At 37.7% G+C, this 27,538-nt stretch overlaps 1 protein-coding gene across 3 annotated transcripts in view; it reads right to left on the reverse strand.

The window, feature by feature from the left end:
- The window catches only part of CSNK2A1 (casein kinase 2 alpha 1), a 60,012-nt gene extending 47,614 nt beyond the window's left edge, over positions 1-12,398 (reverse strand). The window contains exon 1 of one of the 3 annotated variants that reach the window (XM_056811983.1): positions 12,285-12,398. The gene's annotated coding sequence lies outside the window, so the exon portion shown is untranslated. Of the gene's footprint in view, positions 1-11,733; positions 11,923-12,091 lie in introns of those variants that run through there. The other 2 variants (XM_007474492.3, XM_007474491.3) reach the window with 2 other exon arrangements.
- Positions 12,399-27,538: the final 15,140 nt, after the last annotated feature.

The following is a 27,538-nucleotide window of genomic DNA, read 5'->3' on the forward strand; positions in this document are numbered from 1 at the left end:
GAATTCATTCAAGGAAGCAACTAATAACACTCCAGGAATCAGAAGTTCAAGGGCCCATAGCTTTGGATAGTAATCTTTATTATTAATATCACAGGGACTCTGCCAAGATTCCCAGTCTCCTTTACAGCCATGTTCAACCTCCAATGTACTACCTTTTCTCCATAATGTTAGTGGATCTCTTTGAATTATGCATCTAGAGGGTAATTTTAAAGTCATAATAACTGCCACCATGTTTTCTCCCCTAAGTTTAAAATTTCCCTTATGATTGACAGCCTCTTGAGGAATCTTACAAGTGTTCTCGAACCACTGACCTTTCTTAGCATCCAAAGAAGCATATCTTTTGGAGCCCAATGGAAATAAGTAGTGAAAATTCTTGCAATTTGTTGAAGAAATTATTTCAAATTTACCCTTTTTATACATCATCACATTAACTTTTAAGCTTAGGTTAGATCTAGTGCTACTGAATTATAGTAGCACTTCCCTGGGACATTAATTTGTAGGCAACAGTTACAAAAGATTAATTTGGAAGGACAGCTTAGCCAAAATGAAAATGTGTTAAGGACCTACAATACAAGTCTTTTAGTCAAACATCTTTTCTTCTCCCCTTCAATTTCACATGCCTTTTCCTTTTCTCAACTTAGTAGGGGGACCTGGACTTGTAATATTCCCATTTTCTAAATAAATATAGTACCACCTGCACAAAGATGGACTATGGCATACTAGACAGTACATTATGCCTAGAATCAAATGCTAGTTCTTCTCATAGCTCTCTAGGAGACCATAGACAAGTCCTTTTACTAGGAATCATTAAATTTCCTTCCAGTTCTAAAAGTTTATAGTTTTTAAATACTTTGGCAAAGGTTGGGGGGAGGGGAGAAGTAACAGATATAAATAATTACCAATTCCATTTGATGATTATTGAATGTTTTAAATACTATTCCCAAATCTCTATCCTTAAAATTCATTATCTTGGGTATCATCGTGACTGGATCAAAAGAGAAAACAAAAATACAAGAAGCAACAATATAAAGGTAAATTCCATCCAAATAATTACAAAAAGAAAAAGACTTCTATAGATTCAATCATAAAATGTTTCTAAAAAAAAAATAAAGAACTTAAAAATAGTTGAAGATACATTCAGTGTTCATGACTAGGCAGTGTCAACATAATAAAAATGACAATGCTACCAAAATTAATTTACATTTTAAATCTATGGCAATCAAATTATGAAAGGGTACATTAGAAAACTCGATAAACTAATAAAATTCGTTAAAAAAAACAAAAGATCTAATATATACCAAGAGAAATGATGATGAAAAGTAGGGATTAAAGGGGAATAGCACATTCAGACCTCAAACTACATTATAAAGCATCAGTCATCAAAATCATCTGTTTTGATTAAAAACAAAACAAAACAAAACAAAACAAAACAGGAGATAGGTCAGTAGAAGAAACTAGACAAAGAGAATATGAAACAAGAGAATCCAATAACCCAGTATTTGATAAAGTGGAAAAAAATAAATTACATAGGGAAAACAATTCATATGATAAAACCACTGGGAAAACTAGAAAGCTTCCTGGCAGAAATTAAGTTTACACCAACATTTATAGTACATTACATAACACTTTCTAATTGGATATGACAATAATATTGGAGATGCCTTTTAAAAAATCAGAAGGGAAACAGGTCATATACCTCTCACAGTCATGGGTATATGTATTATTAACCAACCAAGAGATAGAGGCAATTACAAAAGATAAAAAAGATCACTTGGATTCCTTGAAAATGTAAAGCTTTTGTATAAACAAAATTAATGCACATAGGATAAGAAAGTAAGTAGTTAAGTGGAAGAAAAAAAATCTTTGTATCACATTTCTGATAAGAATTTGGTATCTAAGATATATCAATAATGAATAAACACATATAACATTAATATCAACAATTACAAACATATGGAACACTAAGAGTCATTCCAAAGAATAAAAATAAGCAGCCAAAGGAGTCGGAACAATTCTTAAAAGAAATGCAAAGTATTTACAATCACATGAAAAATTGTTCTAAGAACACTAAAAATAAGAAATGCAAACTAAAACAACCCTGAGATTTCATTTCACACATTGAAAACTTGCCCAAATAACCAAAAAAAGGCAAGAGTCAGTAGTGTTAGAGAGGTGGTAGAATGACAGGCACATAAATAAATACTGGTAGAGCTGCGCATGGGTACCACTATTTTGGAAAGCAATTTGGAATTATGCAAATAAATTGACTAAAATGTTCATATTTATTAAACCAGATTCTCCATTACTAGACTCACATACCAAAGGAGCAAGAAATAAGGAGAAGGGGGCAGTTAGGTAGCACAGTGGATTGAGAGCCAGGATTAGAGATAGGAGGTCCTAGGTTCAAACTTTGCCCTAGACTGTGACCCTGGGCAAGTCACTTAATCCCCACTGCCTAGCCCTTACTGCTCTTCTGTCTTGGAACAATTCACAGTATTGATTCTAGGATGAAAGGTAAGGGTTATTATTTTTTTAAAAAGAAATAAGGAGAAAGTCCATCTACTCCAAAGTTTGTAGCTGCATTTTAAAAAAATAAAAAATCGGAAACAAAGTAGATACCCATCAATTGGGGAATCGCTAAACAAACTGTGATACATGAATGTAATGGGACATTACTGTGCTGTAAGAAATTATATGTGAAGAAAACATAGAAGCGTGGACTGTTGCACAGTAAAGTAAGCAGAACCAAAAAAACCAAAAAAACACACACAAAAAAAACAAATCTCCAAAATATACAATAACAACAATGTAAATGGAAAGTACACACCAAAAAATAAACAAACAAATAAATAAATCAATAGTTAATGCAACAACAAAAAAATTACAAAAAATCAAACAGGACTGGAAGAGATATGAGGACACCTATAGCACCCCTCCTTTCTACCTTGATGGAAGTTGAAAGTCCACAGGTGTTACACATCGCACAAGTTTTCAGACTTTTTCAATATATGAATCATTGTGCTGATTTTTCTCTCTCTCTAAAAATACTATTTGTTATATGGCAGCGATGGCAAACCTTTTAGAAAGGGAGTGCCAGGCTCCTCCCCCACCACTGAGTGTCAGGTGCACCCCACCTCTCCCTTACCCCACCACAGGGAGGGAGAAAGCACTCCTATTGGTCTGGGGCCTCAGAGGATAGAATTACAATTTTTAGATCCATAGCATGAGAACTAGAAGAGATCTTTTAAAATCATTGTCCAATCCTTTCATTTTACAAGTCAGTTAAATGAGACCCAGAGAAGGGATGTGACTTAGCTAATGTAAAACAACACAAATCTCCCAAATCTTACTCCAGAGCTCTCCTATTCATAATTCAGAGACCTATGTTCCATTACTTTTTTCCACTTCTCTTTCCCAAAAAGGCATATACTATTTATTTCCCCCCAAAGCCAGAAACACAATAATCTTCCCAACAGTAAAACATTAATATTTTCACAATAAAAAATAAAGTCTGTAACAGTATAACACAGAAAGTAAGACAGAAGTTTTGAGGCCCATCCTTGTAACTTGAACCATCTAATGAAGTACTACTCTCTATAGACCTTGCTTCTTCACCTCTAATACAGAAAATTAATCAAGTACTTTTATGACCTAGTACAATTTACAAAAACCTCTGTTTTTCCATCTGTAAAATGAGAGGACTGACCAGATGACCTCTATGGTCTCTTTCAACTCTAAATTCTATAAGAATTTTAAGAGAAATAACTGATACAGCAAAAGCTAAACTATGAAAAAAGATTATTTTTTGATAAGAAGATTCAAAGCATGTTCTAGGTCAGTGATGGCAAACCTTTTAGAGATGGAGTGCCAGGCCCCACTCTCACCCCCATCCCCCAGACTGAGTGACATGCCCACCTGCCCCAGAGACTGGGTGCCATGATGTCCCCCTTACCCATATAGGGGAGAAAGAAAGTACTCCCATTGGGCTGCTGGGTGAAGAGGTACATGAAGTGAGGAAATGTTCTCAGTGAGTATAGAGAAGGGGAGGGGAATGGCTCCAGAGTTCCATCCCATTCCAGCTGTCATCTGTGAGCGACCCATCTTACCTGCTGTGTGCTCCCATTGGGCTGCTGGGCAGAAGGGTGGGTGATGTGAAAAAAATTTCATCAGGCAAGGTGGGGGAGCATCTCTGCCCAAGTCCCTCTGCCTTTCTAGAAAGAAACTGGGGTGGGAGGAATGGGCGGCCATATGCCCACAGAGAGCACTCTGCATGCCATCTTTGGCACCCATGCCATAGGTTCGTCATCACTGTGCTAGGTGAACAAACTAGATTGTATACATTGATAACTATATGAAACATGGTCCTTATACTAAAACTCCCAAAAAGCTAAGCACAGTGTCTTCCTTAAGATGGTTAAGAAGTTAGAATGTACAGGGAATAAAGTGCTATGACTAGAATCAAGAAAACCTGAGTACAAACTGGCTTCAGACTAGTTGTATGACCCTAAGAAAGTCACACAACCTCAGTTTGCCTGTTTCCTCAACTGTAAAAATGGGGATAAGCACCTATCTCTCAGATAGTATTATATAAGTTAGTCTCTTTTCTTCCCTTCCCTAAGGTGTTCAACAAATGTTCTTTAAAGACTGAATTTGCAAATTACTATGGATTTAAAGATTTAAATCTCATTCTTAATTATCATCTGCAAATCTACCTCTCCGTCAATTTATTAAATTATCTTGACTACAGAGAATTTTACTGTCACAATAAACTCCAATAAACCTTGGAACCAGAGATGAGAAATAACATTTGGAAACTAAGAGAAATTCAAATTTAACTCCACATAACTGAATATCCTACCAAAATATGCACATTCCAATCCCATTCATACTCTTCACACAGCTATATCAACATAATCTTCTTAATATCTTGGTATGACTGAACAAATCTTTGTTTTTGGAGAAAAACACATACACAACTTCAGAAACTCTCCTTTGCCTATCAAAGTACAAATTCCTCTCTTCCTGACTTTCAAGGCCCTCCACACTCTCTCTTGACTTGTCTTTCCAGCTTTATTTTACAATATGACACTCCATACTAGTTAAAACTTTTCTCTTCAATGTTTCATATCTGTCATCTTCTTGCCCATTTCTGTCTGGAACATACAATTCCATTCTCTCCCACTTTTCTATAGCTGCTGAAATCCTTCCCTTCAAGACCAGTTCAAATGTCACTTCTCTAGATTAATGTGATCTTACCCCTCTAGATCTAAGTTTCACATCACTATTTGGACCTCTCTCCCTTGCAATGACAGAGTTGAGAATCTGTAAAAATTTCTTAACAGCAGAGGCTGTGCTTTCTTAAAACCAATCTAAGTAAGCACTTCATACTTGTTAAATTTGAACTAATATCCAACTATATACATCTTCCTATTCAATATTCAGCTCTAACTTCTCCAGATACCACCTTTCTCAAAAAATATCTTAAGACTGGGCAAGGGGGTAGGGAGGGGGAAAGGATGAGATGGGATATAAAATTAGGAGAAACAGAAATCTAATAGACAGAGCCTCTCAACTTATTTATCTGAATTGGATTAGTTGCACAGCTACAGTATTATGAAAATTAGCTTTAAAAAATGGAAAAACTGTAAAGCAGATACTATTTCTATTTCTTACATATAGTCATGAAAACAGAGAGCATGTTTAACTATTCTCAAGCAAGAGTATGACAGGTTCCAGCCCTGGGGAATTTATGGCATAAGAACACTGACAAAGTACAGTAAACAAGAAAGCAGGGTAGTAGATCATCTCAGAGGATAGAGCTAAGGAGAAGACAAACATTAATGTAGAAATAATTCTACTCCAGAGACCAAAGCATTTAACCAGACAACAGGAACCTCTCCACCTCCACCAGGAACCTCCCAAACTCTGTTTCTTGCGACACTAGGATGTAAGAGAACTCTGATCCTGACACAAGGTCATTAAGGAACACAGTTGTTTTGTTTTGTTTTTTAAAATCTTGTCAGAGGTGAGAGGTTCCAGTCATTTTAAGAGGTACTTGGCCTTGTAACATCAGAGAAACCTTTTAAGTAGTTCAAAGTGTGTTACCCTAGAACTACAAGCAACACAGTACCTTACCCATCCAGTAACAGAAACTGAGTATCAAGAAATCACATTTTTAAAAATTCCTGTAAATGGAAATTAAAATTAAGTGGGAAGATTTGTCTCAGTCCTGAATTTCCCTCTTTGTAATCATTTGTCTTCATAAAAGTCATGGAATTTGAAAATTTTATATTACAAATAATTATTTTAGAAATTATATCCACATTTACACAAAAACAAGTCAATTCTGCAACAAAATAATTCAGAAAGTGTCTTAAGTTTCTGCATTGTACAAAGAATCTTTGAAGTCTGTCTGCAGATTTGGGGCTTAAGGCCTAACTCAATGAACATGTACAAAATTTAAGGCACCTTTCTAGTCCTGACATATAAAAGGAAAGGGTTGAACAAAATGCTGTCTCTAGGTCCCTCCCAATCCTGAATTTCTGTAGGATATCAGGATTCACCTAGACCAGCATTGGCAAACCTTTTAGAGATTGCATGCCCAAACTACACCTTCAAACTGCCTATGAGAGGCCCCTCCCATTACCTCAGACTGGAGGGAAGAAGTTCTCAAATTGGGTTGCTGGCAGAGGCGGGGCATGTGAAAAATGTCCTCAGGTGAGGTGGAGAGAGAACAGAGCAGCCCTTTCCGGCATACATGCCATATCTTTGCCAACATGGATCCAGACCGTAGCTCCCAGATTTCTTTCACATTAAGAACTGGAAGATACTGTGGCACAATCAAATGTAATGAACTTCTCTACTAGCAGCAATGCAATGATCCAGGACAACTCTGAAGGATTTATGAGAAAGAATTGTGGGAGTAGAAACTGAAGAAAAACAACTTCTTGATTACTTGTGTCAACAGGTATAGGATTGGGGATCTAGACTCTAAACAGATCACCCTAATGCAAATATTGGTAATATGGAAATAGGTCTTGATCAATGACATATGTAAAACCCAGTGGAATTAATTGCTCATTGGCTATGGAAGGGGGGTGGAGGAGGGGAAGAGAAAGAACACAAATAACATGAATCATGTAACCATGGAAAATATTCTAAATTAATTAAATAAAATTTTTTAAGTTAAAAAAAAAAAAGGAACCGGAAGGGATTTTAGGGATCACTTAGTACAACCCTCTTATTTGATAAAAGAAAAAAATGAAAATTAAGGCAAAATGCTTTGCCTGTGCCATTTGATAAATCTCACAATTGTTATAGGTGAGTCAGTTAAAAATGTTCAAGGCAAATCCCTGTGTATTCTGATATATGCAAATTATTAGGGTATTTACATAACAGACTGTTCCTACAACTTTCCCTTATTTGAATAATAACTCTTATTTTAAGAATCAATTTCTTAATGTTTGACAACATGTAATAGATATTAAAATCTCATTACTGGGGAGCTATTTTAGCAACTAGAAAATACTGCTATGAAACTACAAAAAATTCTCACTAACCTATCAGTGCACATAAATATAATTTCAAAGAATTTGCAATTTACATCTTTCTCAACAAACTAAAATAAAATTTCTCTAATAAAATCTATCAGGAAATCACCAAGACAAAGTTACAAAAATAGAAAAATAACCTTCAAGAGCTCTCTATTGGTTCTAAGAAGCTACAATTCTAAAACCATGTAACGAGTATCTTTAAAATAAACTATTAACTTCTACTTCAGAAAAGGCATCAATATTTTCCTTCACAGAGAAAGAATATTAATGTAATAGTTAAAAAAAAAGCTTTCCTACCATAGCAACAGTTGCTAGGTAGGTACCTTATGTGTAGGATCCTAGAGAGAGCACTAAAATGCCACGCCCAACATCATCTTGTGATACTGTGAATCTTTCACTCAAACTTTTTTTTTACCCTTACCTTCGGTCTTTTAACTGATACTGAGTATCAATCAGTTCAAGGCAGAAGAGTGCTAAAAGCTAGACAATTGGGGTTAAATGATTTGCCAAGGGTCACAAAGCTAGGAAGTGTCTAAGGCCAAATGTGAACTGAAGACTTCCCATCTCCATGCATGGCTACTGAGCTACCTAGCTGCCCCACATTAACTAACAATCTTTGATATCTAGAACATGGGAAAATGACTACCTAACAGAACCTACCCAAAGGTATACAAAACACAGGGGAAAAAACTATCTTCCTGTATCCATAACTCAACTCAAATAAGTCCTTCCCTTCAGTGAGTTTTGTCTTAAATAATGTTGGAAACATTTCTTTATTTGCAAGTGTAGTTGGCCCACAATTCCCACAATTAAGAAACACAGCCAAGTGATAAAATACTTTATACTTTTGTAGTCTCATCTACCATAAGCATTCAAAGCAATATTCATTCTCTCTAAATACTCCTGTGAAACAAAAAAGGTAAACAACTTATACAAGGTCACCCATGAAACTAGGGATAGGAGAGGAACCAAAAACCTAGGGCATCTCATTTGAAATTGTCGAAAGAATGCTGAACACTTATCCAATGCTAGGTAAAGTCATACTAGTAAACTTGTGAACCTGTGTGCTCATGTGCATATACACACATTGCCTTGGGACCACAGTGCAAATGTGGTGAAAAACATGTTGGGACTGGGAATCAATAAAACTGGGGTCTAGTCCCTGATCTGCCACTAACTAGTTATGGGACCTTGGGCAAGCCTCTTACTGAATTTTTTTTAAACACATAAAAAGAGGGGACTAAATAAGATATTTAAGGTCTTAAATGTTAAGTTCTACAAATCTTTGCTTTATGAATTTGTAAACAAAGAGATCTTTTCCTCCCTCTTCAATTAACTATGTAATGCCAGAAATCTCTCTCCCTCTCCATCCCCCTTTAGGATTATCTAGGGGCAGAAGTTCTTAACCTGAGGTCAGTGAACTAGATTTTTTAAATATTCTGAAAACTTCAAATTCTGAAAATTTCAATATAAATGGTTTACATTGTGATCCTATGTATTCTATTTTATGCATTTAAAAACATTATTCTGAGGAGTTCATAGGCTTCATCAGACTGCCAAAGAGGTCCACCTGACACAAAAAAGTTAAGAACACCTAGGAAGTTGAAAAAGCTGGGGCCTGAAGAAGTGACTTGCTTCTAGAAGGTCACAGTGACTTCTGACTTCCATTCCAATTATTTTTTTCAGTTAGTTACTTCCTCTCCTACAGTCCATCTTACTCAAACCTAGACTCCTTCATTTCTCCCACCTTTAAAAACTCATTTCTTTGTTGTACAGTTGATTCTTTTAAAGGTTGGTTAAACTAAGACTAAAAGGCGTTTCTCCAAACACTAAATACACTATCATGCATAATTCAGTAGGTCTCAGGCCAGCCTTCTAAACCTTGAAAAGAAGGTGACAAGAAATCCAAGGGCTTTTAAAGGATCTGTTGCCTTGGGTGAAAGGAGTGGTAGGACCCTCTCTCATAAGCTCCAGAGGCTACAACATGGGAAAAATACCATCATTGAACAATCCTTATTTCTAAAAACTAAAGCTTTCAAAAGGTTCATGTACTGAACTGTTACCTTTGATCCTGTTGACAACATATTTCTACTGGGGTAATATAAATTAATGAGGACAAAATGACAACATCTCTATACATTTCATGTTAAACACATAATTTCCCCCAGGAAGTCTATAATGGGAAATAGAATAAAAAAGAATCATCATCTCTTAAAGTCCTATCAAAACAGAATCAAACTTTTATTTGGTCACATGTTGATGTTCTTTCTTTCCACCTTTGAACTGCTGTACAATTATTAAAGAGTAGAGACTATCTCATACTAGCAGAACATTTAATTGTCAAAAGGAAGTTTTCCCAATGTTAACCAAGCATCTGTGAACCAGGCACTTCAGAAAAGTAATCTTTGCTGCCTTTGCTCTTTAAAAAGTTATTCCCCACAAACTGTTTTTTAAAAAGCTCTTTTCTACTTAAGACTTTAACATGACTTCTCTAAGGCATTTGTTTTTTAGTCAAAATGAATATAAAAAGAAAAGACAAGATAGTAAATGTTCAAACATGGAGGGAAAAGTGAAAGCAAAGATTTATTCTGGAAGGTAGTGGGTAGCAAGAGAAAGAACTAAAAATATCCTTGTGGAGAGGCAGTTAGTTACCAGCTGTTATCAGCCCTAAAAAAGCAAGACAATCAACCATTGCCCATAAATGAATTCTTTTCTCAACTTTGAACCTCTTTACCTCCCCACCATCAGTCCTTTATTAAAAGAACCTAAATCAGGCCTATTTGTGACCTTGGGTAAAGCAGTTGCCCTGAGTGTCAATTTCTTTATCTGTAAAATAATGGGACTTAATACTAGATTATTTCCAATGTTTCACATTTTATTATTTTAAAATTCTGTTTTTACAATAATTTGCTCCAAAGTAATTTGACTCTTACTCAGATGTTGGAACAGAAAACTTAACAGCCAATTTGTTTTACAAGTCAATGTTTTACTACCCATCCCTGCTCCTCCCCCACAAAAGATTATGAAGTCAAATCACCAAAGTTGGAACAAGGCAAATCAATCCAGGTAAGCTAAAGTTAGAATTCTGGAACGGAAAAGAGCAACAGCTACAAGTTCTTGGAGGTTTTTACAAGGACACTGGAGGCCAGGCCAATTTTAACATTCAGCCCCAGGTCAAACTTGCCTGTCAAGTCAACCAACTAAAGAACAAACAGGTCATACAGCAAGTACAAAAATTTTTTGAAATCCTTGAGTCTCCAATTTTATCCAAGTGTGGGCTAAACCCATATAAAAAATGGAAGCCAATCCCACTAAATATTTCCATGCTTAAATCTTTGGGCCACCTATTTAATTTCTTTCTTTTCTACAAAGCAACTTCACTCGACTGAACCCGGAGTCCAACCATAGAAGAGTATATCCTATAGAAGCTCCTCCCTACAGTCTAAATTTCATCATTTTTCTAGGCAAGAAATTGCTGATCCTATTTCATCCCCTCCCCCTACACAAAACCTTAACTTAACCCCCTACCTTTTACATGTTCATCAGTAACCACCTTTACAACTCTAGTCAGAGGCCAGCAGACCCTCTCTGAATTGAGACCCCTTTGCCTTATCTTTCCTGGCCTAAACCCAGTTTCCAAATCATCTCTTAAAACTACAACCCCACCCCATCCTTTCTAAGGTCCTCTACTCTCAACACAGAACCCACCCTGGTATTCGTAACCCCACCTCAAAGGTCCCCCCAGGAGCCCCCTCCCTCCTGCAGCACCACCTCCTCTAGTACCACTCCCCCACCCCACCCCCCATCAGCCGCCCCTCCCTCCCGCCCCACCCTTGTCTCCTCCCCCGTACGTCCAGGCTGTACCCCCTCCCAACACTTCGAGGGGCTCCCCAGCCCCCTCCCACCCCACCCTAACAAACTACTAAATTTCTCCTTTCTCCATCCTGGAGGGCTGCTCCCCGTCCTCGGGGATGTCCCCGTCCGCCACCCCAGCCCATAGCGGCCCCCCCGAGAGGCGACCCCGAAGGCTGATGGGCCCCCCCCCCACTGGAGGGGGGGGCATAGGGCAAAGGCGGCAGGCCTCCTAGAAGCAACTCGGAAAGGCCGACTGAGGAGCGGACTCCGTTCCCCCAATTCGGACCCACACTCTCAACCCTCCCACTAGCCCGCTCCGCTCTACCTGTGGTGGTGGCGGCGGCGGCGGCGGCCGCTCTCCCCTCTCCTCACACAGACAATATGGCGGCGGCGGAGGAGGAGACACACGGCTGGGCCGCCAGCCGCAGGGACCAGAGCGAGGCTGCAGCCACCGCTGCCGGAAGCGGAACCCCCCCTTCCAAGCCGCCCGCCCTCCTGCAGAGAGGCGGGGAGGCGGGGTGGGACCGCTTCCGGCTCCGCCCCTAGTTGAGGCTAAGTGAATGCTGCCATGTTGGGTCATACTATATATTGTCTCGGGGGGAGATCCGTGCTCCCAGACGGCAAGGCAAAACAAGAAAAATACTCTGTAAAATATGAGAAGGAGGTATAGGAAACTGGTTTACGTTGTTTTCTTTATAGCGTTTCCCGAACAGCGCAATGAGGCGATCAAGTTTAGTTCCCTCTCCCTCGTTCTTGTCCTTGGTTCGGCCTAACTAAACTGGATGGAGATCACTACAGCTTCCTCCCGTACTCAAATTAACTGCGGAAATTCATCCAGGCTGCAACTCCGCCCCCTTAGGAAACAGCATGCGCGACCTCCAGAGTTTGTGGCAAGGCATTCTGGGAGTTGTAGTCTCTCTGCGCCTCCTCGGGAAGCGTTAGGGTTAGGTTTAGGCTTCAAGAGTTGTTCTCGGTTTCAAAACTCCCTGCTCTCTGGGAGAGGTAGCAGAACGTTGCGAGGGTAAAGGTTAGGGTCAGTGACGTCGCTGGCCCGGCGCTGACGTCACGGTTTGGGGGGTGCATTGCATTTTCTCCTGCCGCCTCTGGAGGTTGTCACTGTGGGTCGGGTAGGTGTGAGGACAATCCCGTTCCGTTGTAGTTGGAGGCGTATTTAGTGACCTGAGAACCTGCCAGTGGAGCCCCCAGAATAGAGATGGTGTTGGATCGGAGCTGTCACGGAGAGGAGAGAAGAAGGAAGGATTTAGGAAATCTGAATGTTGGCTTTCTCCACTTTCCCACTAATGGAATGGATCTTGTCTTGTTCAATTCGGCAAAGACTTTCTATGATCAGAGTTCTGTGTTGGTTATGGGGGTGGGGTTTAGATACATCCTGAACCTTGCTCTCATGGAGCTCATATTCTAGAACGGAGTTAATATATAAAGTGAATAAATGGAATACCAAGTAGAACATGGTAAATGTACAAGAGAAGCCCAGATTATAACATCAACTTTAGTATCTGGTGATCAGTGCTCTCTGATGGCTCTCTTTCTACATGTCTAACTGTTTCTGCAGTTCCCTTCTCAACTCACATAGTAGCCAGTCTGGGAAAGACCCTCATCATCTCATGGGTCGGCAAATGAAATAGCCTTCTGTTTGTTCTCCTCGCCTCAAGCTTCTCCTTATTCCAATCTATCTTCTAGTCAAATGTCAAAGAGATCTTCAAGCATAAGTCTAATTGTTACACAAACCTTTAGCCCCTCCACTCAATAAAATCCAGTATTTCCCTGTTATCCCCAGGACCAAATGTAAAATACTATTTGACATTCAAAACCTGCCCCCTTCCTACTTTACCTCACCAGTCTTCTTTCATTTAATTCCCCTCCATTTATTCTACAGTTCAATGCAATGGTCTTATTTCCCTTCTGCTCTTCCTACCTTTTCTTTGGCAGCTTCTCTTGCTAGGAATGCTGTCTCTTCACATCCAACTCCTGGCTTCCCTGATTTCCTTTAAAACTCAAATCTTCTCTTCTGCAAAAGGCCTTTATTAGTTTCTCCCGTTGTTAGTGCCTTCCCTCTGAGATTACCTTCTGTTTATATTCTTTATCTCTTGTGTGTATGTAGGTGTTTGTATGTTTTATCCACCATTTGAATATGAGTTCCTTGAGGACAGAGACACTGTTTTTGCCTTTCTTTGCTTTTCCAACACATAGCAGAAGACCTGGTGTGTGTGTATGTGTGTGTGTGTGTGTGTGTGTATGTGTGTGTGTGTGTGTGTGTATGTATATATATATATGCAACTAATTAGTAAGAGGTAAGATATATATATATATATATACCTGTTACTGTGACTGACAGACTGGCTGATCTACATTGTGCTTCCTACTTATCTGTCCAATATTATCTCACTCTATTCATTTTTGTATTTTAGCCAAACTTTGACAACTTTTCATCCATAGGGTCAGTCTTAGAGCTGAAAAGGTCCTCAGAAATCATCTTCATTTAACCACCTTATTTTTGTTGTTATTGTTTAGTCATTTGGGTCTTGTCCAACTCTTCATGACCCTTATGGGGATTTTCTTGGCAAAGATACTGGAGTGGTTTGACATTTCCTTCTCCAGCTCACTTTTACAAATGAAGAAACTAAGGCAAAAAGGGCAAAGTGACTTGTCCAGGGTCACATAGCTACTAAGTGTCTGAAACTGGTTTTGAATTCAGGACTTCCTAACTCTAAGCCTGATATTTTATCTACTGTGCCATCTAGTTGCCCCATTATGAAAATGAAGAAACTAAAGCCACATAAGTCACAAAGACTAAAGCCAGAGTTTGAATCCTGGCTCCCTGACCACAAATATGGTGCTTTTCTCTGTATAATTCTGCCTTCTCCTACCTCTATATTTTTGCTTCCTGGACATGGTGGATAAAAATTTTCTTTCCCACAAGACTCGGGGAAATTGCTTCCATTCCTGATTCACATACCATCTCTTCTATGAAGTCACCTTAACCTTTTTCCTCCTGCCAAATGATCTCTAGCTTCCCAAGTTACCTGTAGTACTTGGACATCTTATCTTCCAATCCTTGTTATCTGAATGCTTGTTTTCTCCCCTCCCCACATTAGTTTGTAAATTCTTTGAGAACAAGTCTGGGAACAGAACTATATTTGTGTTCTTTTAAAGTGAGTGATAGGAAGTGAGGAAGAGGCAATGGATTTTGGACTGGTTTTAAAGTCAGAAAGACTTTCAGGTCCTGACTCAGAAACATGCTAGCAAAGACCAGGTAGTTTCTCTGTGCCTGAAGCCTTGATGTGGTCAGGCACCTTACCACCTGTCAAAGACAAAAATAACCAACCCAACCACCAACACCACCAAAAAAAAAAGCAAAAAAATGTCCCCAGGGTCTGACATAGTGTGTTGCAATAGAGGGCACTAAACTGCTAAACTGAGTTTTTGAATTATGTGCAGAGCTCAATGCTAGGAATAGGAGATCAATAAATTAATAGGAATGTTTTAAATACCTGCTAGGTGCCTGGGATTCAAAGTTAAGAATGAAATAGTTCCTGCCCTCTAGGAGCTAACTATCTACTAGGAAACAACAGGTACACTATTTGAAAAAAATTTGATGATGATTTTGTTGAAATAAGGAACTCCTGAGGAAATTCTCTATCAGAGCAGATCCTTATCAAGTCAGCAATTTATAGTTGTAGGCATTGAGAGATTAAGTTTTTTGTCTAGGGTTATTGAAAAGCCAGTAGGTGTCCCAGGTGGGAATTGAACATGTCTCCCAGATTCCATAACTATTGCTCTATACTAAGCCATACCACTTCTTATTAAATATATGTATAATTATATTTACTTATAATGTATGTATTATATTAGGGAAAGTTAGATGGCACAGCAGATGGAGGGTCAGGCCTCGAGATAGGAAGACCTGAGTTCGAATTTGGCCTCAGAGACACTAGCTATGTGAACCTGAACAAATTACTTTACTCTGTTCGCTCAGTTTTCTCATCATAAAATGAGCTGAAGAAGGACATGGCAAACTACTCCAGTATCTTTGTCAAGAAAACCCTCAATAGGGTCATGAAGAGTTGGACAGGACTGAAATGACTAAATAATAACAATAACCAACAAATAAAATTTTTTTACTTTCAAACTTTTTACTTATTTTAACTTTTTAAAATAAACTATGTATTTATGGTATTAAAAGATAAAACATGTTGACATCATACAATACTATATATTTACACAGATACATATATATTATGCTTTTCTGAGTTTCTATATGAAAACTATGATGGGGTAATTTGAGATTTTGAAGAGATATGTGTGTGTGTGTGTGTACCCTTGGAATTCTAAAAGTCAAAGGTTAGAAGAGAATGTATTCTAGGCAAAGAATGATCACCTACGCAAAAATTTAGGTGTTGTGGTGTTCAATAAGAAAAGTCAAGAAGGTCAGTTGAGCTGGTTAGTAGAGTTCTCCTCAAGAGGAATAATGTGTAATAAGCTAGAAATATGTATGCTAGTGCCTGGTTGTGAAGAATTTGAAATTCGTAGTGTAGTTGAGAAAGAAACAAAGTTTAAAAGAATGTTGCTACCTTCTTAGAAGTGGGATGGGAAGAGAAGAGGTGAGAGGGATCAAGTGAAAAGTACATAAATTACAAAATTCCGTTCAAGAAAAGTTTCAGCATTATGTGCTCTAGCCCTGTTGGGGCAATATGAAATTTAGATAAGAAAAGGCTCCTCTTTCTGGAATTCATCATTTAGTAGAGGGATTGTGTTTAATAGGGATTCAGAATTTTATCTACAATCATAGCTTCTACTGTGGAAATTCCTTTTTTTTTAAAACAATATTTTATTTGGTCATTTCATAACATTATTCATTGGAGACAAAGATCATTTTCTTTTCCTCTCCCCCCCCCCCAATAACGGACGCCTGATTCCACTGGGTTTCACATGTGTTCTTCATTCGAACCCATTTCCATGTAGTTGGTATTTGCATTAGAGTGTTCATTTAGAGTCTCTCCTCAGACATGACCCCTCAACACCTGTAGTCAAGCAGTTGCTTTTCCTCAGTGTTTTTACTCCCACAGTTTATCCTCTGCTTGTGGATAGAGTTTTTTGGATCCCTGCAGATTGTTCAGGGATATTGCATTGACACTAATGGAGAAGTCCCATTACGTTCGATTGTACCACAGTGTATCAGTCTTTGTGTACAATGTTTTCCTGGTTCTGCTCCTTTTGCTCTGCATCACTTCTTGGAGGTTGTTCCAGTCTCCATGGAATTCCTCCACTTTATTATTCCTTTGAGCACAATAGTATTCCATCACCAACATATACCACAATTTGTTCAGCCATTCCTCAATTGAAGGGCATCCCCTCGTTTTCCAATTTTTGGCCACCACAAAAAATGCAGCTATGAATATTCTTGTACAAGTCTTTTTCCTTATTATCTCTTTGGGGTACAGACCCAGCAGTGCTATGGCTGGATCAAAGGGCAGACCATCTTTTATCGCCCTTTGGGCATAGTTCCAAATTGCCCTCCAGAATGGCTGGATCAATTCACAACCCCACCAGCAATGAATTAATGTCCCTACTTTGCCACATCCCCTCCAGCATTCACTACTTTCCTTTGCTGTCATGTTAGCCAATCTGCTAGGTGTGAGGTGATACCTCAGAGTTGTTTTGATTTGCATCTCTCTGATTATAAGAGATTTAGAACACTTTTTCATGTGCTTATTAATAGTTTTGATTTCCTTATCTAAAAACTGCCTATGCATGTCCCTTGCCCATTTATCAATTGGAGAATGGCTTGATTTTTTGTATAATTGATTTAGCTCTTTGTAAATTTGAGTAATTAAACCTTTGTCAGAGGTTTTTATGAAGATTGTTTCCCAATTTGTTGCTTCCCTTCTGATTATGGTTACATTGGTTTTGTTTGTACAAAAGCTTTTTAATTTGATGTAGTCAAAATTATTTATTTTACATTTTGTGACTCTTTCTAAGTCTTGCTTGGTTTTAAAGTCTTTCCCTTCCCAAAGGTCTGACATGTATACTATTCTGTGTTTACCTAATTTACTTATAGTTTCCTTCTTTATGTTCAAGTCATTCACCCATTTTGAATTTATCTTGGTGTAGGGTGTGAAGTGTTGATCCAAACCTAATCTCTCCCACACTGCCTTCCAATTTTTCCAGCAGTTTTTATTGAATAGTGGATTTTTGTCCCCAAAGCTGGGATCTTTGGGTTTATCATATATTGTCTTGCTCAGGTCATTTGCCCCAAGTCTATTCCACTGATCCTTCTTTCTGTCTCTTAGCCAGTACCAAATTGTTTTGATGACTGCTGCTTTGTAATATCATTTGAGATCTGGGACTGCAAGGCCCCCTTCCTTTGTATTTTTTTTCATTATTTCCCTGGATATCCTTGATCCTTTGTTCTTCCAAATGAACTTTGTTATGTTTTTTTCTAAATCAGTAAAGAAATTTTTTGGAAGTTCGATGGGTATGGCACTAAATAGATAGATAAGTTTGGGTAGGATGTTCATTTTTATTATATTGGCTCGTCCTACCCATGAGTAGTTAATGTTTTTCCAATTGTTCAAGTCTAGTTTTAGTTGTGTAGAGAGTGTTTTGTAGTTGTGTTCATATAGTTCCTGTGTTTGTCTCGGGAGATAGATTCCTAGGTATTTTATTTTGTCTAAGGTGATTTTGAATGGGATTTCTCTTTCTAGTTTTTGCTGCTGAGCTGTGTTGGAAATCTATACAAATGCTGATGACTTATGTGGGTTTATTTTGTAACCTGCAACTTTGCTAAAGTTGTTGATTATTTCAATTAGCTTTTTGGTTGAATCTCTAGGATTCTTTAAGTAGACCATCATGTCATCTGCAAAGAGCAATAGCTTGGTCTCCTCCTTACCTATTTTAATGCCTTCAATTTCTTTTTCTTCTCTAATTGCTACCGCTAGTGTTTCTAGTACAATGTCAAATAATAGAGGTGATAGTGGGCATCCTTGTTTCACTCCTGATCTTATTGGGAATGCATTTAGTTTATCCCCATTGCAGATGATATTAGTTGATGGTTTTAGATATATGCTGTTTATTATTTTTAGGAACGACCCTTCTATTCCTATGCTTTCTAGTGTTTTTAATAGGAATGGGTGTTGTATTTTATCAAAGGCTTTTTCTGCATCTATTGAAATAATCATGTGATTTTTGTTGGTTTGCTTGTTGATGTGGCCAATTATGTGGATGGTTTTCCTGATATTGAACCAGCCCTGCATCCCTGGTATAAATCCTACTTGATCATGGTGAATGACGCTTCTGATCACTTGCTCGAGTCTTTTTGTTAGTATCCTATTTAAGATTTTTGCATCTATATTCATTAGGGAGATTGGTCTATAATTTTCTTTCTCTGTTTTTGGCCTGCCTGGCTTTGGAATCAGTACCATGTTTGTGTCATAAAAGGAATTTGGTAGAACTCCCTCTTTGCTTATTATGTCAAATAGTTTGTATAGTATTGGGATTAACTATTCTTTGAATGTTTGATAAAATTCACTTGTGAATCCATCAGGCCCTGAGGATTTTTTCTTAGGGAGTTCTTTGATGGCCTGTTGGATTTCATTTTCTGATATGGGATTATTTAAGAATTCTATTTCTTCTTCTGTTAGTCTAGGCAGTTTGTATTTTTGTATATATTAGTCCATATTGCCTAGATTGGTATATTTATTGCCATATAATTGGGCAAAGATATTTTTTAATGATTGCCTTAATTTCCTCTTCATTGGAGGTGATGTCCCCCTCTTCATCTTTGATGCTGTTAATTTGCTTTTCTTCTTTCCTTTTTTAATTAGATTGACCAGTACTTTGTCTATTTTGTTTGTTTTTTCAAAGTACCAGCTTCTAGTCTTATTTATTAAATCAATAGTTCTATCACTTTCGATTTTATTAATTTCTTCCTTAATTTTTAGGATCTCTAGTTTGGTTTTCTTCTGGGGGGTTTTAATTTGTTCGCTTTCAAGTTTTTTTATTTGCATTTCCAATTCATTGATCTCTGCCCTCCCTAGTTTGTTAATATATGCACTCAGGGATATGAATTTACCTCTGATTACTACGTTGGCTGCATCCCAAAAGGTTTGAAAGGATGTCTCACCATTGTCATTTTCCTCGATGAAATTATTAATTGTTTCTATGATTTCTTCTCTAACTAACCGATTTTGGAGTATCATATTATTTAATTTCCAATTAATTTTTGATTTGGTTTTCCACGTACCAATACTGATCATTATTTTTATTGCCTTGTGATCTGAAAAGGCTGCATTTATTATTTATGCTTTTCTGCATTTGTATGCCATGTTTCTGTGACCTAATGTATGGTCAATCTTTGTGAATGTGCCATGTGGTGCTGAGAAGGAGTATTCCTTTTTGTCCCTTTTTTTTTCTCCATATGTCTATTAACTCTAATTTTTCTAAGATTTCATTTACCTCTTTTACCTCTTTCTTATTTGTTTTTTGGTTTGATTTATCTAAATTTGATAGTGGTTGGTTCAAGTCTCCCACTAATATGGTTTTACTGTCTATTTCCTCCTTCAATTCTCCTAGTTTCTCCATTAGAAATTTGGATGCTATACCATTTGGTGCATACATGTTGATTAATGATATTTCCTCATTATCTAAAGTCCCTTTTAACAAAATATAATTACCTTCCCTATCCCTTTTAATCAGGTCTATTTTTGCTTTGGCTTTGTCAGATATCATGATTACAATTCCTGCCTTCTTTCTATCAGTTGAGGGAAATTCTTGATAGTTTTTAATGTTTCTCCTCTCCTACCTTCAATGCCCATCAATGCAAATTAGCAACCCTGTAACTGTGGTCTTAGAGAATTATTTGGAGGCACTGAGAGATAAAGTAAATTTCCCAATCTTACAGTTAATAACACATTAGACTAGAGGCAGGACTTGAACGCAGTCATCCCTATTAACAGGTCTTCTCTCTATCTGCTAGCCCTGAAAATTTTTTTCTAGTCACAGAAATAGATCATACATTTGGAATTATGTTAGTAAGTTATTAAGATGACTATACCTTTTGACATCCTACTACTTGGCAAAGGTCAAAAATCAGGGTGGGAGGGAAAGGCCCAATATATACCAATATATGCATAGTGGCACTTTCTGGTAGCAAAGAACTAGAAATAAAGTTGTTCATTGACTGGGAAACTGCTAAGCAATTAGGTTACATAAACACAGTGGAATGTTGCTTTGCCTTGAGAAAGGATGAATGTGAAGAATTCAGAGAAGCATGAGAAGATTTGTGTGTATTGATATGGAATGAAGTAAGCAAAACCAGAAAACAATGGCTACAATGAAAATGAAAAGAACAGTAAAATGTAACAGAATTCTGTGTAATTACTATAATGGCCAATTTTGTCCTTGGAAGAGAGTTGGAAAAAGAAACCTCTCTCTATTGTTGATGTGGACCCTCTAAGGTCTTTTAGAGACAGAGTGCCAGGCCCCATCCACACCCCTGACCAAGTGCTGTGCCTGCTCCCCCTGAGCCCAAGTGCCATCCTCCACCCCCCACCTTGCCCCCTGGCCCTCCTTACCCCAGACAGGGGAGAGAGGAAGCCCTCCCATTGGGTTGCTGGTTGGAGGGGGCAGATAAAGTGAAAACATGTCCTTAGCACAGGTGAAGAGATAGAGGGTATCAACATGGAATCTAGAAACCCCAAACGTGTAGCCTAGTAAGATCTGATGAACCCCAAGTTTTAGGACTAGCTTGTAAGTTGGAGACCCCAAAGTTTGTACTTGTTCCCTCTTCCTGTGAGAAGGGAATCTCAGGTTAGCAGTTTCAGACTGAAGAATTTCCCTATTTTATTAGAGACCCTTTCCCAAGAAAACCCACACCTGGACAGGGACCATCCTTTTAGTATCCATTGTAAGCAGCCCCCTTCCCTTTTGCCCTAGCTTCTAGCTATGATTCTTTCCCCAAGCTTGATCATATTCTGTCAGTGTAGTTTGAACACTCCCATTTTCTTTGTAGCTATAGTAATGTCAATCATCTTTTCCTGTCCCTGGATTTCCCCCAAATGGTATATAGGTACCCCAAATTGTTTTGTTCTTTGGAGTTATCAATCTAGCTCGGTTGGCTCTTCCCAGGGTCAGTGTCCAGAGCATCCAGAGTTCAATCCTCGGACTCTGTGTGGTTGTTAGCGCGCAGCTCTGTGTGGAGGCCTACTATTACATTGAACCCCTTTTCCTTGATTAAAGAGTGATTTTCTTATTATTTAATAGTTCTGTGTTTTTTCCAAGTCAATAAGAGGAATGGCCCAAGAGCTCTGCTCCCCTCCAGTTCTGCTGCCTGTGAATCACCTACCTTACCTCCTGTATACTCCCATTAGGCTGCTGGGCAGAGGGGTGGGGGATGTGAAAAAATGACTGTAGGCATGATGGAGAGGGGAAGGGAGTAGCTTCTCTAGAGTCTCTCTGTCTTTCTAGTAATGAACTGGGGGAGGGGGAGTGCTCATGTGCCCACAGAGAGTGCTCTGCTTGTCATCTTTGGCACCCATGCTATATATTCACCATCACTGCTCTAGGTCATTTAGTGCATCCTGAGCCCTTACTGATTGTCTTGACATTTGTCTTGCCACTGGATTTCAATGTCTTTGGAAGAGAGCATGAGCTGACAACTTTGTGCAGTTTTACCTCACTTAAGTCCAATTTATGTTTCAGTTAAAAGACATCACCAGGAACTGGAACAACCTCCAGGAATTGATTCAGAGTGAAAGGAGAAGAGCCAGGAGAACATTGTACACAGAGACTGATACACTGTGGTACAATTGAATGTAATGGACTTCTCCATTAGTGGCAGTGCAGTGATCCTGAACAACCTGGAGGGATGTATGAGAAAGAGCACTATCCATATTCAGAGGAAGAACTGTGGGAGTAGAAACACAGAAGAAAAACAACTGCTTGACTACATGGGTTGAGGGGATATGGTTGGGGATGTAGACTCTAAAGGATCATCCTAGTGCAAACATCAACAACATGGAAATAGGTTCTGATCATGGTCACATGTAATACCCAGTGGAATTGCATGTCGGCTACGGCAAGGGTGGGTAGAGGGGAGGGAGGAATAGAAAATGATTTTTGTAACCAAGGAATAATGTTTGAAATTGACCAAATTAAAAAAATATATATATATATATATAAATGGAAAAAAAGAGTTAGAGCCCTAGGCCCTACTACTGACCAATCCTATTACTGGAGGGCAAATCCCTGGTCTCTGAACCTATGCTTCCACATCCAAACAATGGGATGAGTGGGTGGGGAAACAACTTGCTCCATGGGTGTGATATCAGAAAAGCATTTTGTAAACTGTCTCTCCGTACAATGTTCTCCTGGTTCTGTTCCTTTCACTCTGCATCAATTCCTGGAGGTTGTTCCATAGAGCTCTAATTCTTGACTACCAGCCCCAAGTAATTTCCTTTGCTTTATAAGAACCTCATTAATTAGTTTCCAAATTTGAATAGACGCTTTCAAATTGTTTTCTGCCTCTGGTCTCAATCCCTCTAATCTGTCTGGAAAGAGCTGGCCAAGTCACCTTTCAAAAGTCTTGGATTCCTCCAAGATCTAGGCCAAATCCCACTTCTAAAGGGCACTATTCTCCCCTACTACAGTGTCTTTCCCTCTAAAGTTGCTGTTACCTGTATGGATCTTGTACACACCTGTTTATCTACAAGTTGTCTCTCCCTCTAGAATTTTAACCCCTTGAAGGTTGAGACTCCCAGACCTGCAGTACCCAATAAATTCTTAAGCTTGATTTACTCATTGACTCCTATCACTTAAGTTCTTTAGCTGTTAAGAAGTCTTCAGTGTCTCAATGTCTCTTCATTGCTTTCAGGATCAAGTCAAAACCTTTCTTGCTGTGCAAGGTGCTCTGTAAAATGACCTCATGTCACCAAACCTTATTTCCCATGACTCTCCTCTGTTCCAGCCAGATTGGTCTTCCTACTAACCTCTAGCATTTTTACCTCTATCCACCTGCTCATGTTATTCTGTACCTTTTCTTGTTGTAACTTTATAATGCCTTCTCTCTGTCCATATCCTGTTCAACTTTTAAAGATAAATTAACAAGGATTAATATTTCTAATAAGCATGCCCAGTGGTAGGAGATTTACAAAGTTTAGGTGAAATCCCCATGATCTATCTGTACATGAAAGAGTTGAATGATATATTTTGTAAGAGTCCTTCTAGCTCTAAGTCCTGTGATCCTAAAAACTATAATACAAGAGAGGATGAGATAAGTGTCAAGAACTGGTTCTGGCAAAGTGTTATGATAAGTTTGAAGAGGGACAATCACATTCATTTAGGGGTGGTGAGAGTGGTTAGAGAAAGGTTCATGAAGGAGGTAGCAGCAGAGATTGGCCTTGAAGGAAAAGGCAGGAAGAGGAATTTCAATAAATAGAGATGGAGAGAGGTGTAAAGTATATTTCGAAAAAGGAAAAAAGGGAGGATCAGATGAGAATAGAGAGTAATGGGCATTCCAAAGAAGGAAAGTAAGGGAATTTGTCTCTCTAGACCTTATTTTCCCTATTGATAATACAAGAGTGTAGGACTGTATACCTTCTAGCTTTAAATTCTATAATCAAATAAACCAACAAGCATTTAAGTGCTTACTATGTGCCAGGAACTGTGCTTAGCAGGAAAGATTAGTAGGTTTGAAAAAAACAAACAAACTGTGTAAGGCCATGTTGGCAAAAGACATGGCATGTATGCCCCTATGTGCCAGAGTGGGCTGCTCCATTCCCCACTTCTACCACACATTTTTTGCATGTCTACCCCTCTGCCCAATAGCCCAATGCAATAATTTCCTTACTCTCCTCTCTGGGGTAATTCAGGGGGTTCACAGGCGGCTGAAAGTGCAGTTTGAACACATGATCTCTAAAAGATTCGCCAACACTGGATAAGGTCTCAACTTCAAAAGTTTATATTTTATTTGGTAGCTACTAGGAAACCACTTTCAGGAAGCCTTCACTGATAACCACATCCCAGAGCAATTACTCACTTCTCTGAACATCTCTCTCCAACACAGAACCCCTACTTTGACACTAAGGTAATGCTGCAGTGCAGGATAAGCTAGCAGTTTCATATTTGTAACTCTTCTTCCCAACTAGACTGTGAACACTTTAGTGACAGAAACCACGTTAAATGTTTTTTAAAAGATAAGTTTCTGTTTCTTAAATAAACATATGATCCCAAAGATCTTCCCTGATCCTGCTTCTAAAGAACCATTCCATATAAAAATAATATTTTTAGAAAAGAAAAAAATGAAATATAATACACAATACATTAAAAATGTCTGAAAACATGTTCAATGTGTAACATTTGTGGATCTCCCACACCTTTTAAGACGTGGGCTCTCATTCTCTTCATTTTAGTTCTGATTGATCTGTATAATTTTTTGTTTCATTTATTCTTTTTTAGTGTATAGTTTTTTCCATTTACATGGTTGTAGTTACCGTATATATTATTTTCTTGATTATGCTTACTTCACATTACAATATTTCATGTAAACTTTGCCATGCTTCTCTATAGTCATCGTGCACATCATATCTTATAGCACAGTAAAATTCCATTCCATTCATCTATCATAATTTGTTTAGTTGTTCCCCAGCTGATGGGCATCTGCTTTGGTTCCAATTCTTAGCTATAAAAAAATGCTACTATAAATATTTTGGAGTATATGGGGACTTTCTTTCTTATCAATGGCTTCTTTGGGCTATAAATCCAATAATAATTTCTCTGGTTTAAAGAATTTGGACATTCTAGTCACATTATTTGCATAATTCCAAATTGCTTTCCAAAATGGTTGTACCATTTCACAGCTCCACTAACAATGTATTAGTGTGCCTATCTTTCTACAACTTTCCAAAACTGACTTTCCATTTTTCTCATTTTTTCCAATTTTCAATGTATAACATAAAATTTAAGGGTAGTTTTGATTTGTTTTTCTCTTTGTTATTAGTGATTTAGAGCATTCTTTTGTTGCTCATCATTAGGCAGTGTCAATATAATAAAAATTATAATGTTATCAAACTTCATTCACATTTTCAATACTATATGAAGAAGATACTTTATAGAAACGAATAAAATAATAACAAAATTCATTTGGATAAACTAAATATCTAGGGATGTCATGGGAAATGAGGAAAAAGAATTAGGACTGAAAGGGGAATAGCCTGTTTAGACAGCTAAAGTAGATTGCCCTATAAAAGTAGCAATTATCAAAAACATGTTATTGGCTAGAAAACTTTGAGATACATCAATGGAACAGACTAGTGAAAGAATGTGAAAAAATAGACCTCAAAAACCCAGTGTTTGATAAAGTAGAAAATATAGATTACCAAGGGGAAAATTCCTTATTTGACTAAAAAAAAAACCTGGGAAAACTGGAAAGCAGTTTGTCAGAAAATAGACTTAGACTGATACCTTAAACCGTATTCCATGATACATTCTAAATAGATACATAGCCTTATGTTGCAGACTATATTATAAAAATACATAAGAGAATGTGAGATGATTTCTCAGAATTGTTTTGATTTTAATTTCTCTTGTGAGTAATGATTTAGAGCATTTTTCATATGGCTATATGTGACTGCTTTCTTCATCTAAAAACTGTTTTCACATCCTTTAACTATTTATCAATTAGGAAATGGCTCATATTTTTATAAATTTTACAAAGTTTTCTTTGAGATATCTTATTTGAGATATGAGACCTCTATCCAAGAAACTGTCTATAAATCCCTCTCCCCTGAATTTTCTGCTTTTCTTCTTACCTTGGCTACATTTGTTTTATTTGTACAAACTCTTTTTAACCTTATGTAGTCAAAATTATACATTTTACATCTCATAATACCCTCTGTCTCTTGTTAATTCATAAATTCTTCTCCTATCCATAAATAAGAGGTAATATGTTTCATGTTCTTTATTTTATATTTTTATTTCTTTTTTTTTATCAATTATGTGTAATAAATTTCCCTACATTTTCCTAAATTATCTGATCAAATTTATCTCCCTTCCTCCCTTTCCTTCCCCCGCCCAGTGGGCTGGCAGACAATTCAATCTGAAATATACATATATTATCATGCAAAACATTTCCATATTGTTCATTTTTCTAATTGTAGAGTAATCTTATTAAAACCAAAACCCAAAACATAAGCCCAAATAAGCAATTGAAAAATCATATGCTTTCATCTGCATTCTAACTCCAAACAATTCTTTCCTGGGAAATGGATAGCATTCTTTATCATAAGTCCCTCAGAAATGTTCTGGATCATTGTGTTATTGAGAGTAGTTAAGTCTATCACAGTTGATCATTTCACAGTATTGCTATTACTATGTATAGTGTTTTCCTGGTTCTGCTTATTTCACTCTGCATCAGTTCATGAAGGGCTTTCCAGTTCTTTCTGAAATCATCCTGTTTATCATTTCTTACAGCAAAATAGTATATCAACATCATGTCTCACAATTTGTTAAGCTGTTCCCCAATTGATGGCATTTCTTTCATTTCCAATTGTTTGCCACCACAAAGCAGTTATAAATATTTTGGTACAAGTAGGTCCTCCTACCCCCTCCCCCCATTACACACACATACACACACACACACACACACACACACACACACACACACACCTCTCTCCCACCTCCCTCAGCATTTAAAAAAATCACTCTGAGATATGAACCTAGTAGTGGTATTACTGGATCAATTGTCCTCCACAATGGTTGGATCAGTTCACAGCTCCACCAGCAATGCATTATTGTACCAATTTTGCCACATCTGCTCCAACATTTATAATTTTCCTTTACCGATATATTTGCCAATCTCACAAGTGTGAGATTCCATGTTGTTCTCATGTGCTTATGTTATCTCCTTTTATGTCTAGGTCATGTATCCATTTTGATCTTATCTTAGTAAATAGTGTAAGATATTGAGCTTTATCTAGTAGTTTCTGCCAGACTGCTTTTCAGATTTCTCAACAATTTTTACCAAATATTGAATTCTTATCTCAAAAGCTTGGGTCTTTACTTTTGTCAAACACAAGGTTACTGTAAACTTATACTGCCATTTGTTGTAAATCTGT

This window comes from Monodelphis domestica, chromosome 1, assembly GCF_027887165.1.
Source record: "Monodelphis domestica isolate mMonDom1 chromosome 1, mMonDom1.pri, whole genome shotgun sequence".
Lineage (NCBI taxonomy): Eukaryota > Metazoa > Chordata > Mammalia > Didelphimorphia > Didelphidae > Monodelphis > Monodelphis domestica.